Below are 14903 nucleotides of genomic sequence, written 5' to 3' on the forward strand. Positions count from 1 at the left end.
AGCCACCCGCAGCACTGAGCACCCTAAGGGCTCGGGTTCTGGGGACATCTTGCACCCATCCAGTAGCCAAGGTCCCATGGAGTGGGTATCTGAGCTGACTGAGGGCTCTGCTGCTCTCTGTGCAGGTTGAAAGGTGGTGACATCCCCCCATGGGGTGTTTCAGTCTATACAGACCCATAAAATCTCACAGGTGCATGGACATTTCCTTCTCTCTTCATTTCCAGAGGTGGGAACAGCAACCAAGAGCTAAGAAACCATCCCCAGCCAACCTACACGGTGACGCTTGGCTCATCTGCACACCCTCCTTGCCCTCTGCAGGCTCTGAAACACCTGGAGATCATAGAATCATGGAATCATTAAGGTCTGAAAAGACCTCTAAGCTCATCCGGTCCGACCACCAGATCGAAATGTGCCCACTAAACCATGCTGCAAAGTGCCATGACCCCACGTTCTATTAACCCCTCCAGGGATGGAGGACTCCAACACTACCCTGGGCAGTCTCTTCCAATGTTTGACAACCCTTTCCATTTAGAATTACTTCCTAATATCCAGTCTAAACCTCACTTGGCACAATTTCCTCTCATCCTATCTCTTATTTCTTGGGAGAGGAGATCAGCACGCGCTTGGCCCCAATCTCTTTTCTGGAGCTGCAGGGATCGATGAGGTCTCCCCTCAACCTTTTCTTCTCCAGTCTAAACAGCCTCAGATTCTTCAGCCACTCCCAGAACCCCTGGGCTCCAGACCCTTTCTCAGCTCCGTTCCCCTTCTCCGGACACGCTTCAGCTCCTCAATGCCTTCCTTGGAGTGAGGGGCCCAAAACTGAACCCAGAATTTGAGGTGCAGCCTCACCAAGGGGTCAATCCCTCTCCCGCTCCTGTTGGCCACCCCATGGCTGATCCAAGCCAGGATGCTATTGGCCTTCTTGGCCACCTGGGCCACTGCTGGCTCGTGTTCAGCTGCTGTTGACCTGCACTCCCAGGTCCTTTTCCACCAGGCAGCTTTCCAGCGACAGTTCCCCAAGCCTGGAGAGTTGCACGGGCTAAACGAAGCCAAATAATCAAAGCCCACAATGCCAAAAGGGTTGCAGATCTTGCCATCAACCTCTGAGGAGGGAGTAAACCCTCCTTTTCCCCCTTTCTTTCTCTCTCTTTCTCTATTTTTCTGAAGCCACCAGAGCCACCCGCAGCACTGAGCACCCTAAGGGCTCGGGTTCAGGGGACATCTTGCACCCATCCAGTAGCCAAGGTCCCATGGAGTGGGTATCTGAGCTGACTGAGGGCTCTGCTGCTCTCTGTGCAGGCTGAAAGGTGGTGACATCCCCTCATGGGGTGTTTCAGTCTATACAGACCCATAAAATCTCACAGGTGCACCTCACAGTAAACCCTCCTCAGATGCCCTGAACCTGCTCCTAAACCTGGAAAAGCCTCACATTTGTCCAGTACCCATCACAACTCTGTTGGCCACAAGGACTGGTGCAGAGATGGGAGCCGTTCCTGAGCAGGGAGCTGGGAAAATGTTTAATTTTATTCACAAAAAAAAAAAAAAATGATGACTCATTGACTGAATGCCTTTTATTGTTGTGGTTGTGGTGGTGGGAAACGTTGTTTTGATTAATATCTTGGCTTGGGAATGGGGATGCGGAAAAAGATTTGAAGTTTTCAAAGCATCCCCTTGGGAAAACAAAATCTCATTTGTTTCAAGTATTGAATTAGCTGGGAAAAGGCTTTTAAAAGTTTAAAACGGAGTGAAATGCTTGGTTTAAGAGCAAAACGTTTGGGTTTTCAAGGTGTGATTTTTTTAGTGTCCCAAACTCTTCATTTATTTTAATTCCAGGGACAAAACCCAGCAACAATCTCAAAGAGCCTCCAGAGCTGGAAAAGTTGTTTCCAGCCCAGAAATTGTCTTTAAAAGAAGGATTAAAGGGTCAATCTCTGTGTGGGTACCTTGGACCTGCTTTTTGTCCAAGGATGTCTGTGGAGCCGCTGCAGGGATGGATCTAAGCCATGGCACGGGCAGGATCCGCTGGTGCTGGCTGTCCCCTGTTCCCAAGAGACAGCTCGGTTGGCTGCGACGTTGCACCAGGGTGTGAAGCAAAGCCTCCACCCAGCAGCAAAACCCCTCCTGAATTTTTTTCTTCCTTTGGCTTTTCGCTGGAAGATGATGAAGGGATTTGCAACCAGAGCCTTGCCAGAAGGACCGACAGCACACACAGGCTGATGCATGGAGAAATACAAGTTCAAAGGGCACTCGGTGCATTTCAAACCCCTCTTGCAAAGCTGGAAACCCCCCAGTCCTACTGAAAACTATTTAAACCTCCAGGAAGAAACGTCAGCAGCTGAGTGCATCCCCAAAGGGGACTTGAAGCAGAGCCTTGGGAAGATGCAGGCTTGCTGTGCACAGGGCAACGTGAGGCATCTGGCAAAGGAACATCACCTGGGAACCCAGGACCTGCACGTTTCCACAGACACGGTGGCAATAATTGCTCCGAGCAGTTATTGGGAAGGGTAGAAAAATACTTATGGGAAGGGTATGAAAATACTGAAGTGATGAAAAGAGGAGAAGACACTCGAGCATGTGGGAGCTTCCCAAGGATCTTAGGTTCTCCTACGTGCTGCAAATAAAAATACAATAAAACCAATGTTGGGATGGAGTTTGTTCCTGAAGGAGATCCCTGATTCCTGCTCCTGGATGCTCCCAATACAATGGATGTGCCCTTGGCATAAATAATCCCAATCAGTGCTCCTTGCGTCCTGGCTGGATCCTGCAACGGGAGCCGGGAGATGGCACAGGGCCACACATTATTTCAATGGCAAATGTTATTTTCTTGTTTTCCAGGTGGAGAGCAGAGCGCAGGGACCTGCAGAATGGAACAGAGGGGATTCGGTGATCAGTTTTGCCACAATCATAAGTGCAGGTGAAATTCCACTGAGGTTTTGTGCTGGAGGAATGCAAAGGAAGGGAGAGATGGGAAGGGCTTTTTATCACGGAGCGCAGGGAGGGAAGAAGGGAAACAGTTTCCAACTGAAAGAGGGGAGAATAAGATGAGCTGTTGGGAAGAAATGTTTTGCTGTGAGGGTGGGGAGGCCCTGGCCCAGGGTGCCCAGAGCAGTGGTGGCTGCCCCATCCCTGGAGGGGTTCCAGGCCAGGTTGGATGGGGTTTGGAGCCCCTGATCCAGTGGGAGGTGTCCCTGCCCACGGCACAGGGGTGGAACTGGATGGGCTTTGAGGTCCCTTCCAACCCAAACCATTCCATGCTTCTGTGGTTTTATAAGGGGAGATAAGAGTGCTGAAAGCTGAACCACGTCATTTGGATACACTTCTGAATAAAATGCTCACCATTTTCTTATGGTGAAAATATATCCCTTTCTGAATTGCTCTTTTTCTTCAGAAAGGCAGGGATGGATATTTGCTCCTTCCTGAGTTATAAATCAGTTTTCTCCCTTGGGCTCCCTTGTCCTTGCCCCAGAATACACACAACGAAGGAAATGTTCCATTCTGTCCCCATGGCATCTGCCACCCTTCCTGTGCACCCTCCCTGGCTCTCCCTCCTCCACGGGGCTGATCCCTGGGATGGAAGCTCTGCTCAGGTTCACCCACCCCAAGTTCAGCTCTAGACATCTTGCTGCTATTTAAATATTTACAGCGGACCGTGGTAAAAAAGATTGAAGCATCAATTATTCACAACTTCGCTTTTATTGTGGCAAAGGGCCGTTGTGTGTAGCGGGGAGGATTCCTCTGCTGGAGGGATGGGGCCGTTTCGGGCTGAGCAAAGTGATTAAGAAAGTAGGGAGTGAAGAGGGTCTTGGGGTGGCCAGCGGGAAACCCAGGGGGTGTGTACAGGGTGCAGCGAGATGAACCCGGCACCGATGCAAGGCGTAATTTTTCCTCTTTGCACATCTTCCCAAGTGATGCAGTGGCAGGAGGTGTTGGTATCCTGCTGATGCACCTGATCACATCCGAGGTCTCTGGGTGCAGGAGATGCTGTGGCACCAGCACAACCCCATGTATGAGTGTAAATCCCAGCTCCAGGCTTGTCCCCAAGCCTTTATAACCCTGTGCTTGAGCAAGGGGGCAGTTTCCAAAGGGTCTGTATCCCACTGCCATTGCCCCAGGCATCCCTGGCACTCCATCTTCTTATAGCCCAGCCTGCATAGCTCAAAAGAGAGAGATTTCCTGCCGATAACACTGTTCACGCAAGTGGTTTCCAGCGATTTGGGAATACAATGCAAATCCCTCTGTATTCTTGCTCATTCCCAAGCAATTTACCTCAAGGCTGCTTGTAGAAAGCATAACTCAATCCCCTGCAAGATGAGTTTTCTGGGGACTCAAGGGCTTAAATCATGCCCTCAAGGCAAAAATAAGTGTTCAAAAACCTCCACTGCAAAAGGGAGATGGAAAATCCTCTTTGCCTTCCTGTTCCTGGCAGCTTCTCCCCACCAGGACTGACTCCCACCAGCCTGCAGATGGATTTTGACACCATTTCAGATCTATAGGGGAGGAGGTGACGTAAACCAGAGTCAGTGTTTGGAGGGGAGGAGTGGAGGAGAAACACATCGGGGGGAAAAAAAAACCTCGCAACCTTGTGCTTCCTCTCTCTGGGTTTAGGGCTTGTTCTTAAGCTGGTGGCATCTTGTTTGCATCCAAATAAGCCTGAGCCTGGGGCTGAACCAGTCTCACCAGTATAGGCATGCGGAAGAACCCAGGAGCATCCCACCCAGCCCTGCTAAACGCCCCGCACAGAAGAAGGGAAGCCAGTTCCAGTCTCACCGTTCCAGCTGCTGCTCTGCAGTGGTTTGCAATAAGCAGGACATCCTTGTCCCTTGACTCTGCTGATTCCCACCGCAGGAGGATCCAGCCTCCTCCAGCTTTCCAGGCTGTTGCATTTTCTTTGCCTGCAGCAGGAGGCGGGGAGTGAGGGTGTTTGATTTGCAGCTCTGTTTTTCCTTTACCATCCTCAGTGAGAGTGAAATTAAAATGGGGTTTTATAGCTCTTGCCTCCCCGCAGAGGCTGCAAATCCTTCACGGAGCAGTAATGCGGGACTGGGCAGCCAAGACACAGCTCAGAGCAGGATTGGGCCCCATGGGGCTGCCAGGGTGCCAAAGCTGCCAATTGCCACTGCCAGCCAGGTCCATAGAATCATAGAATCACCAGGTTGGAAAGGACCCACTGGATCATCGAGTCCAACCATTCCCAACACTCCCTTAAACCATGTCCCTCAGCACTTCATCCACCCGTTCCTTAAACACCTCCAGGGAAGGTGACTCAACCCCCTCCCTGGGCAGCTGTTCCAGTGCCGATGACTCTTTCCATGAAGAATTTTTTTCTGATATCCAGTCTGACCCTCCCCTGGTGGAGCTTCAGGCCATTCCCCTTGTCCTGTCCCCTGTCACTGGGGAGAAGAGCCCAGCTCCCTCCTCTCCACAACCTCCTTTCAGGCAGTTGTAGGGAACAATGTGGTCTCCCCTCAGCCTCCTCTTCTCAAGGCTCTCTCAGCCGCTCCTCGTCAGTCTTGTTCTCCAGCTCCTCACCAGCTTCGTTGCTCTTCTCTGGACACGCTCCAGAGCCTCAACATCCTTCTTGTGGTGAGGGGCCCAGAACTGAACACAGTACTCAAGGTGCGGTCTCACCAGTGCCGAGTACAGAGGGAGAATCCCCTCCCTGGATCTGCTGGTCACACCGTTTCTGATCCAAGCCAAGATGCCGTTGGCCTTCTTGGCCACCTGGGCCACCGCTGGCTCATGGTCAGTCCCTGTCAACCATTACCCCCAGGTCCTTCTCCTCCGGGCAGCTCTCCAGCCACTCTTCCCCAGTAAGTCCATGCCAAGTGCCAGAGGCTTTTCAGAAAGGGCACTTTGCTTTCTCTTTATTCAGTCTAAAACCTCTCCTTCTAAGCCATTGCTGACGTGCTGGGGATGTCCCACGTTACCCCAGCTGGGATTTGACTCCACAGCTGCAGTCAGAGGGGTTTGCACCCTGGGCTCAGCCCCCACAGCTCTGCTGAATATCTATGCCCACAGAACAGTCCCTGCGTGCCTCAGTTTCCCCTTGCCCAAAAGAGCCACCACACAAGGCTTTGGGTCATTCTGGTGGCAACGCCGGCTTTTTGGGCTTTTCCTGAGAGGGTGTTGCCTCGTGTCCCTCCATGGAAGGAAATAAAAGGCTGGAGAAGGGAGCATTTGGATGCTTATGTTCCAAAACCTGGATGCTCTTACACAGCAGCAGAATTTGAGTGCACAACTAGAGATTCACGACCATCAGTCTGCAAACAGGAGGTGCCCTGGGTTTCTGCAGAAGGGAAAAGCTGAGTTTCCCTGTTTGTGGGTGAGTGGGCACGTACCATCACCAGGGCTTCCCTGAGAGGTTATTCAGCCATAATAATAATAATAAAAAAAAAAGGTGTTAAATGATTCTGCATAATTAATCCCATGGAGATATCCATGGGCTGCATCGTACCCGTGCAAGATGGGGTGGGCGAGAGGGATAGTTAGCAGATGGAGAAATGAGGTGCGAGGAGCTGATCTGAGGAGGAGGGAAATTCAGAAGGTTACACTGAGGGTTCGCTCAGCCTCATAATTAAGGACTACCCCTTCCCTGGGAAAACCCCATAATTATTTCCGTATTCCTAGAGGAGAATTAGTCATTGCTGGTCTCAAAAAAAGATATTTATTTTCTCCAGCAAGGACAAAGGGTGTCCAGACAACTAATCAAGGGCTTTCCCCATCCCCGTGTCCAAACCAGGAGCAGCTCTACTTTGGTGGGGGATTTCAAGGGGCTCCCCTGGTGCAACCCCACCCCTCAAATGAGCTTCTGATTACCCCACTTTCAGTGCCTTCTTGGGCTTTCAGTGCGCTGCACAAAAGCTCTGTCCCACTTGGGATTTGCTGAGGGGATAGTGTTAATGTTCTCCTTAGAAGTCTTTCCAAGGAGCTCTCAGGAGCTGAGGGGACAGTGGCAGCTTGTGGGGCTGGGTGAGTTCGTGGGGTGCCGTGGGGACAGGGAATGTTAGGATGAAAAGGAGTGTTTCTCCCTGATCCCAGCAAAGAAAGCCAGCGCTGGAGAGGGGACAATCCATGGAGCTATTTCCCACTTGGGAATTGCTTCTGGAGGTTCCCCAAGGCGCAGCTTTCCAAGGAGTGCAGCACATCTTGCAGTTTTAGGAGTGCAGGATCTTCCGGGAGTGGTCAGCATCAGCTGTCCATGGGAAGAGCATAGGAATTGGGATAGTGTCTCCAGACCTTTCCCACGTCACACGTCTCCAGGAACGTGTGATCTGGGGACTGTTCTGCAGAGCTTTGCCTGATTCTGCATGAATTCGTCCTTGCGTGTGATCTGTGGGGCTGGGAAGATGGGTCAACCCTCAGATATGGTCCAGCATCTTCCAACAATGGCCGAGTATCTCCATTGCCCCTTTACACCCTCGTAAATAAAGCACAGGTGAATGAGGAGAGAAGATGCTGCAACCATCATTGGATCTGAGGTCAAACAGGGTGACCAAATATCATGGGAGCTGCTCACCACAAAGATCCTTTTCCTCTTATTCGCTTGCCCAATTCCTAGATTTTCACCCCAATTTTCAGCCTAACCAGCACGTCTGGTCCGGAACGGCAGGAAAACTTACTCATTAGCATCATCTGGGAGCTGAAGCCATCCAAAGCTGTTGGGCCCCTGAGGAATGATGCTGATAATCTGGTGAGCAGTTCCACCTGCCTGAGGTTAGAAAAAGACCTTTGGCAAAGGGAAAACAGTCTGGGACCATCCCTGGGGCTGCTGGTCCGAGGGAGGTAGGCAGGTAGACTTTGCTCCTGGGTTAAAGCAGGGGACCAAGGCCAGGCAGGGTTTAGAGGGGAGAAGAACTGTGTATAGATCATTAGACACCAATAAAACGTGAGATGTGACTATTAGAGGGTGCGGAGCTCTGTTTGACACGCAGCAGCACTGGGGATGTTGTGACAGCTTTCTGGCAGCTCCTGTCTGCATCGTCCTCCCCTGTGGGATCCAGGGAGGGGGGAAGAGGCTTTAGGAATGAAAAGGATGAGGAGAGGTGGGTTTCTGTGGGTTGCTTTGTTTTACACCAGTGAATTTTGCTGCCTTGTTTCAGGGCACACGCTGTCGCAGCGGGGACGCGGTGCTGCCTGCTGAGCTGGCGGGAGCAGGGCTGGGGGGCGGAGGGGAACGCTTTGGGGGCAGCAATAAGGGACCACACACCGCTGCCCAGAAGCCACCCGGCACTAAGAGCAAAAACCTCGCCTTTTTCAAGTGCTTACTTTTAATATTTCACCCTAGGAAGGCTGCGGGGTGCCAAGGCCTTTGAGCTGATGAATATATCAGAGTCTAAGAGCTCCTGATGAATCGTAGAATCACCAGGTTGGACAAAACCTCTTGGATCATCGAGTCCAACCATTCCTGTCTGCCACTAAACCATGTTCCTGAGCACCTCATCCACCTGTGTTTTAAATACCTCCAGGGATGGGGACTCGACGCCCTCCCTGTGCAGCCTCTGCCAGGGCCCAATGACCCTTTCTGTGAAAATTTTTTTCTTGATATCCAGTCTGACCCTCCCCTGTCACAGTTTGAGGCCATTCCCCCTTGTCCTGTCCCATCACTGGGGAGAAGAGCCCAGCTCCCTCGTCTCCACAACCTCCTTTCAGGCAGTTGTAGGGAGCAATGTGGTCTCCCCTCAGCCTCCTCTTCTCCAGGCTAAACAACCCCAGCTCTCTCAGCCGCTCCTCGTCAGACGTTCTCCAGCCCCTCACCAGCTGCGTTGCTCTTCTCTGGACACTCTCCAGAGCCTCAACATCCTTCTTGTGGTGAGGGGTCCAGAACTGAACACAGTACTCAAGGTGTGGTCTCACCAGTGCCGAGTACAGAGGGAGAATCCCCTCCCTGGCCCTGCTGGTCACGCCGTTTCTGATCCAACCCAAGATGCCGTTGGCCTTCTTGGCCACCTGGGCACACTGCTGGCTCATGTTCAGTCACTGTCAACCATTACCCCCAGGTCCCTCTCTTCCGTGCAGCTCTCCAGCCATTCTTCCCCCAGTCTGTAGCGCTGCATAGGGTTGTTGTGCCCCAAGTGCAGGACCCGGCATTTGGCCTTGTTGAACCTCATCCCATTGGCCTCAGCCCAGCAGTCCAGGCTGTTCAGATCCCTTTGGAGCCTCCCTACCCTCCAGCAGATCGACAGCTTAGTGTGTACTCAATGCCTTCATCCACGTTGTTGATAAAGATATTGAACAGAATGTATCTGTGATTAATAGTGCCTAAGCGTGACCTCTCCCTGCCCAAGGGACTGTGAGGATGTGCTGAGTGGGTGTTCTTTTTCCCCCTCTTCCCCCTTTTTTACCCTAAAGATGGGAATTGGACAGGACAAGGGGGAATGGCCTGAAGCTCCGCCAGGGGAGGTTCAGATTGGATATCAGAAAAAAATTCTTCACAGAAAGAGTCATTGGGCACTGGAACAGCTGCCCAGGGAGGGGGTTGAGTCGCCTTCCCTGGAGGTGTTTAAGGAACGGGTGGATGAAGTGCTGAGGGACATGGTTTAGGGAGTGTTAGGAATGGTTGGACTCGATGATCCCATGGGTCCTTTCCAACCTGGTGATTCTGTGATTCTGTGAATTTTGGCAAAGGGCACTTATAGCCCTTTAACTTTCAGGAGCATCACTGCCTCCGGGCAGGTTTCCAGCAGCTGAGCATCCACAGCAGCTTTTTAAACATTGCTTTGGGTATAGAAAAGGAAGAGAATGGAAGAGGAAGGGCAAAGGGGCTTCCTTCTGTCAGGACTTTTCCCATTCCTTCTGCTCAGTTGTGCGTGGTGGTGGAGAGGACTGATGAGCAGGAGGTGACAGGTCTCCATGCAGCTTTGCATGGAGTTCTCCAGCGAGTGGGTTTAGGATGGCATTTGGGAAGGGTGATGGAAAGCCTTATCTCCAACAAGACCGTTCCTGAACCACATCTTTGTCCTCTGCATTCAGCACCTCTGCCTCCATCAGTGAAGTTTCATGGTCTAACACCTGTGTTGTCCCCAGGAAGAGGGTTTGCTTTTCCCCCAGCTCTGCCGTGAGCCCATTTGAGCTCTAAACCAGCAGAGAACTAAGGTTTTGTGCAGCAAGTGAGCAAGCTGAGGGGACTGGGAGGGGGAAGAGGAATCTTCTCAGTGCCCTGCAACACCCTGGCTGATATGAACATCAGTACCCTACGGGAGTGGAGCTGAGAAAACACTTGTTATGAGTAAAATTTGGCTTTTCATCCCAGGGTTGAATGATTTTTAGAGGAATATATAGATACTTGAGGTCCAGAATACAAAAGAGCAGTGAAGCAACCTCTTATTGCAACTCCTCAGAGCTGATGCATAAATCCCTGGGATGTTTTGATCCTAGATCCCTAAATCCAGAGGCTTTTCTTAGCAGAAGTGTCCTTCCCTGTATTTCCACCCTTGCCTTCTTCCCCAGAGCAAGGAGCACCGGCAGGAGCTTGGTGCATAAGTGAGGCACGGGAGGTTTCCAGCTTTGCTTTCATCTAAAATCCTCATATTTTTAATTATAAGCAAGAAATTACCCCAGCAGCCCCTGCCAGCCCCTCTGCACTGGGCAGCTCTTGCTTTTGGGGACAGAGAACTGCAGCCTGGAGTTTGGAATATGTGTTGAGATACAGGAAACACCAGTTCCTATAGAGTTATACCTATATCCATATTGATATGTATGTGTTTGCATTCTCTTTTGACTCTCTGCATGTGTGCAGGTAGAGGAATATATATGTACATGCACACAGTATCTCCTTTCCTAGAGAGCAATGCCACCTGCTGAAGTGGCTTCCTCTCCACCTTTCTAATCATCCCCATCTTCATTTGAGGTGAAAATTTTCCACAAAAAGACCAATTCTTTGTGTCTTCAGGCTTCATTGCAATGCACCCCTGCTCCCCTCTAGCAGCTGAGAAGCTGTCAGAGCAGAGATCTGCAGCACCCGGTGTCCCATTAAGCATCTCTTAGTGCAACGGTTTCATCCATACCCGTGGCTGGGTGGGTATTTTTCACTGGGAATGGCCTCAACCCCCATCATACCCTGTTGTGTGTGTTGAAATGGGTGATTTTCACAGCAAAGAGGGGACTCGGAGCCATTATAACCTCTCTTGGTGCACATGTGTCCATAGGTAGCGCCTCCCTAAATAAAACACATGCACCACTGTCCTCTTCTGGCTGGAGCTGTTATATTGCAGCCACCAGCTGAAGCTTAAAGGACTCCTTTTTTTCCGAGTAAATTTGCTATGTGCCATCCGTCCCTGCTGCAGAGGATGGGATGCAGGGACCTGACTTTGCCAGTAGCACAGTCCTGGGTTTGGGCAGCCAGGGAAGGGGATCTGGCTGCAGCCATCAGGTCCTGCAGACCATGGGTGCTCAGTGGGCTGCCTCCCATCCTGGAGCGATTTAAACAAGTGCAACATGCCTTAACAATATGATATCTTGGATTAAGCTGCTATATTTCCATGCCCCAGACAGAGGCACTGTTGGCTTTAATTCCTGGTACAAGATATTTTGATCTTTTTTCCTTTACGGTCCATTAAAGCTTCTCCAGGAGGGGCACAAATTCCCCTGCGAGGTGAATTTAAGATTACTGACAGTAACTCTAATTTTCTTGGTCATTTTTTTCAGAGCCACCCTTATTCAGCAAGACCCTGTAACCACAGAGCAGACAGAAACCGCTGCTTTGGAGACACCAGCAAGGACTCGCTGATGGTACCAGGCTTTAGCTGCTGCAGGGACTTGGTTTGGAGGCTCAGATGGAGTAACTTGAAGAGGCAGAGCTGCTCCCTCCGGCTGCTGCCCGTGTATTGAAGGGAAGGGAGCAGACCTGAATCTCCTTCACCAGGCACAAAGCGATGCTTTGGCAGCTCAGCCCTCTTGCATGTTCTGTGCCGCAGTTTCCCCATCCATAACCTCACCTGGGACTCAAGGTTTTGAGGCAATGAAGTGATCACTCTCTTGGTTTTATGACTCTGTAAAACAGGAATATTCACTTGGGATGCATGTATGTTGCCTTATACTTGGCTTCTGCACCACACAGGAAGGAGACTTCTCCTCCACCGCTGTTCCATTACAACCAGAGCCATCTCCACGTCTCACATGCAGGGAGAAGGACCTAGCAGAGGTCCCAGTTTCTGAGTTTCTCCTCTTTGTGCTACATCTTTCCTACCCAGGGGCACAAAAGGAGGGCTATTACCACCCTTCCTTCCCCACTGCAGCCTTTTATTTTCCATCGGTGTCTTTTTTTTTCTTCCCCAGTTGTCTGAAAAGATAACATTTCCCACTCCTTTGCCTCACTGCTCACCCAAAAATGTGACAGAGCCACATCTGCATCCCTGTACCAGTCCGGTGGCAGAGACAAGGTGAGTGAGCACATCACCTCCTCCCTTTGCCGTTCATTCAAGGCGGGGGATTCTGCCCCTCTACTCTGTTCCAGTGAGATCCCACCTGGAGCCCTGCGTCCAGCTCTGAAGTCCTCAGCACAGGAAGGACGTGGATCTGTTGGAGCAAGTCCAGAAGAGGCCACGGAGGTGATCCGAGGGCTGGAGAACCTCCCGTACAAGGACAGTCTGAGAGAGCTGGGGTTGTTCATCCTGGAGAGGAGAAGGTGGCAGGGAAAACTAAGAGCAGCTTCCAGTGCTGAAAGGGGCTCCAGGAAAGCCGGGGAGGAGCTCTTGGTCAGTGAGTGCAGGGATAGGAAAAGAGGAATGGTTTTGAGCTGAAAGAGGGGAGATTGAGATGAGATCTTAGGAAGAAATCTTCACGCTGAGGGTCTGGAGGCCCTGGCCCAGGTTGCCCAGGGAAGATGTGGCTGCCCCATCCCTGGAGGTGTTCAAGGCCAGGTTGGATGGGGCTTGGAGCCCCTGATCCAGTGGGAGGTGTCCCTGCCCATGGCAGGGGGTGGGACTGGATGACCTCTGGTTCCTCATCTTTTGTTTGACGGAAAACGGACAAGCAATAACTCCTTTGGGGAGGAGGCTGTTGTAGGGGTCAAATAAGGACTGGAGATGGATGCTTTGATGTCATCCTTCATGGGCGTTGGGGTGAGATGCTGCTCTCCCCAGGGAGGAAACAGTCTTGTGAGCAGATATGTGCTCCAGTCAGAGGTGGTGATGCGAGTTTCTTATTACTGATACAGAATAGCCTGATTTTGGTGACGAGGAGCTGCCGTGACGTGGGTTGGGGTTATACAAACCTGCTGAGAAGGTGATAGACTTGGAACAAGAGCCTGCCCGTGGATGAGGCAGCATCGAGTTGGGCAATGAAGACCCACATGGTGCAACTTTACTGGGGTCAGCGCGGAGTCCAGGCTCATTAGTGACAGAGTTTATAGGCAGCCTGATGAGGGGGTGGGGATCAGATTGCCAAACACGGCCCTGGCCTGGGGGATTGCATAGCAGAACTCGGTGAAATCAGAGAGGACACAGAATGTGATCACGAAAGATTAGAGGGGTACACTGGCGAAACGGGGCCTCAGGGCATAGGGACAGCGATGGTGGGGCTGTTGTCATTGGGTTAAAGAGCTGTTCCAAGGACTGGGATGCTGCTTCTGGCTCTGCCCTAAATGCTTTTCACCTCCTCTCTGTGTTGGGGGTGGGGTTGTGCCATAGACCCGCCCGAGAACCCCAACTCAAAACAATAGCAGAGGATTACGCTGTATGAGCATCCTTTGGTTTTTGTGCTCCTCTTGCTGACAGAAGCCAACCGCAAAGGACAGAGTTGGTGTGGTGGCTTCCATGATGCTGGATAAAACGCATTTCTGTGTCCTATGTGGTCTCAAAGCATGCTGTGCCAGCAGACATTCTCCAGCAGATTGTGGCTTCCTCCAAAAACGTCACCTGTGGGCTCGCTAACAGCATTTAGAGCTCGGGGAGAGAGCATCTGATGGGAAGGACCCTACTGGCAGCAGCAGCAGGCAGATACCAGAGTGCTGCCCACAAACCACATGGGAAATGGGACTTGGGAAAGCAGGAGGGGAAACTGCTGCTCCTGTTGAACTAGGAGCGGGTGGCAGTCCCAGCCTGACCGCAGCCCAGGTGGCTGCTCCAACCTGCTGACACATTATCCTGGTTGGGGATGCACTCGCGAGGCAAATCCGTACCCTCCCTGGGCTTTGCCAAGCTGGGGCCAGAGGCCAAATCATGCAGAGAACAGCGAGATCCCCCAAACCGCCTTCTATGAAGTTAATCTCACCTTTCTCTTCTCCAGATCTGAGGTTTTGGGGTGCCAGATGCACAAGCTGCCAAAGGAATGGAGCAACCCCCCTTTTTCTTCCCGTGTCCTGTTGCCCAGCCTTCGCTCCCTGCCTGCCAGGGACCCGCTGGAGCTGGCACGGAGCTGCTGGCACTCGGCTCCCTGCACCGCCAGCAGCTCGGGCTGCTCCTGCCAGGGCTGGGCAGATGGCAGGCGGGGTAGGTCACATCCCACAATGCAGCCCAGAGAAAGCCACTTTGAGAAGCTTTTGTTTTGTTGCCTGAAGCTTCTCTTTCAGGTTTGGTGTTCCCGGGGCATTGATGGGTCTCTGGGAGCAGGAGCAGCCCTGGCGTGATGGGGGTGGTGTCTGACCCTCGAAGTGGCTGGTGGTCCCCTGTCCTGCTCTGGATGGATTTGGGTAGCCGAGATCCTGGGGGTGGGGATTGGATTCAACTCTACCACCTTTAACGTTCAATGATGAGCCGAACACTCACAATTCCCACAAAGCAGGAAAATAAAGGAGAAGGAAGAACCAAGTGGGACAGAAACCACGGAGAGAGGAGGTGATGGACATGGATGGGTGCAGTGAGGACGGAGAAACACAATCCCCCCCAGCGGGTACATAATTTATTTGCCCATTAGCTATTAATAAGCCGGCCTTTTGTATCAAGTCTCCCTACGTCCTTGTAACAACT

This window comes from Cuculus canorus, chromosome 24 (assembly GCF_017976375.1).
Source record: "Cuculus canorus isolate bCucCan1 chromosome 24, bCucCan1.pri, whole genome shotgun sequence".
Classification (NCBI taxonomy): domain Eukaryota; kingdom Metazoa; phylum Chordata; class Aves; order Cuculiformes; family Cuculidae; genus Cuculus; species Cuculus canorus.